A 4,295-nucleotide genomic window follows, 5' to 3' on the forward strand; every position below is an offset into this window, starting at 1 on the left:
ATTCAAGAAAGTTTTCTCCCATGTCTATTTAATAGCCTCTTTCTTGAAGTAGTCTCTAAAACTAAAGTTACCGAGTATTTCAAAAAATGTGTGGTCTCTGTCGGTCCGGCCCACATTCTCCACATTCATTAGTTCAAATGCATTATTTGAGCAGTAGTAGCACGAGGCACTTGCCTAGGTGCATGACCAAGAAAAACGGGCTTGAACTGAAGCATTCCAGCAATTGTAAGTAGAACTGTTGGATCATCAGGCACAAGAGAAGAGCCGGGAAAATTTTTATGATTACGAGATGCATAATACTCATGAAATCTACGGAGGCTTGCATCCCCACTCACAGAAGGATCTGCGCTTAATGCCTTTTCACTTGGTTCATCCTTCATTGTTTCTGTGAGTGCTGAACTATTTCTGACTGATAGATTCACTTTCTGTGGCACGTTTAAATCACAGCTTCTATATTTCATATGCTGTTGGGAAATTAAAAAATAAAGCTTCCCTGCTATGAACCCACACTGAACTTGCTACCAAGCCACCAAGTGAGTGAGCAATGAATGAAATATTTTTAACTCCAGGGTTACGAGTTATTGCTTCCAGCACCGAATGGTCCGTGCGTTTCAATGGCCTTATCAGCTCTTTTCCTTCGCTTCCAATCATAAAAGTATATTCCTACAGTCCCAACAGGCAATACGGCTATTGTGATGGCTATGCTGGTGATGACACGTATGTGCGCCATGCCCATAAAAAAATAACACTGAGGTGGGAGGCCCAGTGCGCCGCCCTGCGCCTATGCGCCGTGCCTGCTCCCAATGCACCGCGCAGAGTCATAAACACAGTTTTAGTCTGAAAAATCACCAGTTTTGCCCTCTTTATTACTAGAGGGAAGAAATTTAACAACTTCGCTAACCATATGTTATGAAATGAAGGGCCAGGTGTCAAGGAATATAAAGTGAACATTCCAAGCTTGAAAAGAGGAAAATATGTGCAGATGCACACGCACATCAGAGAAACAAATGTTGTAACCTACACTAGCATCTCTTGTTCACCAACAACTTTAATGAGGATAGAGAGTAGGGAAAGATCAACCCCGCTTGGCAATAGTGTGGCCTTTACCAATAAAATAGCAGCTGACATAGACCCCAGAACAAATTCCAAGACTTTCTTAAGCTACTGTTTAAGAACTCACTGCCAAATCCACTCCATCATATCCATGGGCTCACTATAGCACTTTGGTCAGAAGTAAAACTTTCATGTTCTATTTTGCAAGAGTGAGGTCGCTTTAGGGGCCTTTCATCTATATCTGTGGAAACAAGTCTACAATCACCTTCTCTTTGTAAATCTCTGGAGTAATTTTTAATATATCCTTTGCAAGCCCATTCAGATAAAAGTGTAGCTAGATCCATGTCAGTGACAGGAGCTGTTAGGCGCATATCTTGAAGCATTTCCTTTATACATTTTTAATGTCACATTCTGCTTCAGAAACAACCTGAACTTCAATGGCAGTTTCACCTATGGCTCCTTTGTCCTCAACATTAGAAACCACCAGAGCTTCACTTGATCTTTTTTCTAAATTGGTTGTACCTGGTTGCCCATGAATATCCTTTTGAGCATCATTTGTCCATCTTCACAAACTGCAATTTCAACTTCTTCTTCAGAATTACTTTTCATGTCACTTTCACCCTCTTTAAGAAAAGACTCAAAGCATTGCTGTAACGTCTCAAAGATATCATTCGGCATAACTGTTTCATCTTGCTCAAAAATGGGATTATCTATATTGGAACTCTTAGCTTCTTTATTTTTGTTTGTCTGATTCACTCTTGATCTCCAATGCTAGTCACAAATAACAACCTCATCTTCCACTCCAGATTCACACTCCTCAGTTTCTATAAGATTATTTTTTGTTCCTACACTTTCAGTCTGTTCATGATTGATTGACATTGGATCTTTCATTAATCCTCCTACCTCAGAAATATCTTTTATGTAGAAGCTACTATCTCTGTTATTCTCTAGGCCATTTCCTAACACATCAAAACCGTAGATTTCGACATCTTCCGTGACCAATTTACTGTCTTGCTATTCATCACCTTTAATTGGAATGGATACATTTATTTGAAATGTCTGAAAATTTTCTTCAAGATTACTCTTTTCAGACAAATATTTAACCCAAGTTTTCAGCAGAATTATTCTCTGTAGATATTTTGACCTTGTTCTATTCCAAATCCAATGTCTGTGCACCAGTCCCTGGAATATTTTCATTCTCAATATCTTGCTCGGAGAAAAGAGCCCTTCTATGTGAGGAAGGAGGATGTCTCAGTAAACTTCTAGAATCCTTTGTCTTTGAAGAGCTTGGAGCATCTCCTTTCGGTTTAGTATGACACCTTAATGATATAGTCTCAGTAGCTTGATTAGGCTGGAGACTCCGAGCAGAAAGATACTTCTTAGTAGGTGCACTTGCAGGTGAAGAATAGTTGGGATCATTTGCAGCACACCTTGATGATCTACAGAAATGACCTGGTACATGATTTATCTCCCCACTTATCTCAAGCTTCTTCAGGTCCGCACAGACTTTTGTTAATGGTGTAATATCTATTGAAGGAGATTTTTCCATTACTTTTCTTGGAGTCTGGAAAGTCATAGACTTCACCACTGTTGTTCTACTTCTTGTTGCATTCATAGATGTAGCAGTATTTGACGCCTTTGCTGAACTTTGTATACTTCGGAAGGGTTCTGCTTTCACAGAGCATTTCTTTATCCGAGGCATTGAGAAAGCTCCCGTGAGTTTCGTTATTCGATTATTTCCATGCTTTCGATTTGAATGGATTGCATTAGCTGTAGCATCATCCATCATTGTTCCTGTAAAAACATGAGGCTGGGAATTTTGAGAAGCTTCCATGTCATCTGCACTATTGGATAACCGTTTTGGAGTTGAGAAACCTTCAGCATCATCAGTAACATCTATTTTCATTTTCAAAGCTAGGTCTGCAATGTTATTTGCTGGCATTGAATTTGGGTTCTCATTCTCCAAACACTGCTTTTGTCTAATTTTACCAGCAGACATAAAATAAGGTTTAACTTTCCCTGGTGTCTTGTCCTTTCCCTTTAATGTTGGGGCAGATAGCGAAGCTCTTCTTGCTTTGCTTCTAGATTTCTTCTCTGTCGCTGGCAATCTTGTCATGTTGTGAATAACAGATTTGGATCCTTGAAACTTCAGCAAGTACGAATGATGAGATGTCTGCTCAAAAGTTGTCTCGTGCTGCTGATCACATCCTCGTTCCCATAAGTGTTCACCATGCCCTGTAGCAGGGCTTCAAGCTGCCATACCTCAATGTATCCTAAATGATCTGGATCAAGCTCCTCCATGAGGAGACCAGCATATTCCGCAACATTCTCCTTCAACTTTGCCAGTCTGTTTGCAGAAGCACTCAGCACAATAACCTTCTTAACCTCATCTTCTGATATTCGGCCCACCAAGTTGTATAATTTTGGCATTCTGGCATTTGAATGCAAACTCTGTTTCGTTTGATTTTGCTTTGTCTCTTTGTGCTGATGATGTTCTTTCTGTTTGTGCTTTTGCAGGGATAGGAGCAGCTAAAGCTGCTGCCATTGAAGAGCTGTACAATTTCGAAACATTTTGACAAATTTATTACAAAAACACATTTGATGATTTCTTCTTCAAAATGGGGTTTTGAAGAAGAATCAATCTCGCATTATTGATGGTGACATTCCTGAAATAAAAACTTACTGAACCTCCTTTTGGCCTACAAGCGTTATTTCACACTTCTGGAGGCAAAACCCTGGACTCAAGAATTAAAATGTCTCTTTTTGACCAAAATGGCATTTGATGAATGCAAATGATGAGAAATGAACCTTGGTGAATTTAATCAAGCTTGATTAAAAAAAATTAAGTTCTTCTTACATTTTTCTTGAGTTCTTGTTTTTTTTTTTAAGTTCTTGATTTAGATTTTTAATTATTTTCTTGCATTTTTTTCATTAACATCGCAAATATTTTCAATAAAAAAATCATGTTATATATATATATATAGATATATATATATATATATATATATATATATATATATATATATATATATATATATATATATATAGATATATATATATAGATATAGATATATATATCATGTTTTTAATAAGGAAGATGTAAGTTTGAAATCAATAAAAAAAAATTCAATTCTTTGTTTACTATCTTCATTTTCCAAGAGAATTGACAAATTGTGCGACCTACAAAAAAAAAAAAAAAAATTGCATTAGCTTTTAAAAAATAAAAATAAAAAATTCATCAT

The sequence above is a fragment of the Pinus tabuliformis genome, chromosome J, assembly GCF_031772625.1.
Source record: "Pinus tabuliformis cultivar Carrire ecotype Pingquan chromosome J, CPIR1, whole genome shotgun sequence".
Classification (NCBI taxonomy): domain Eukaryota; kingdom Viridiplantae; phylum Streptophyta; class Pinopsida; order Pinales; family Pinaceae; genus Pinus; species Pinus tabuliformis.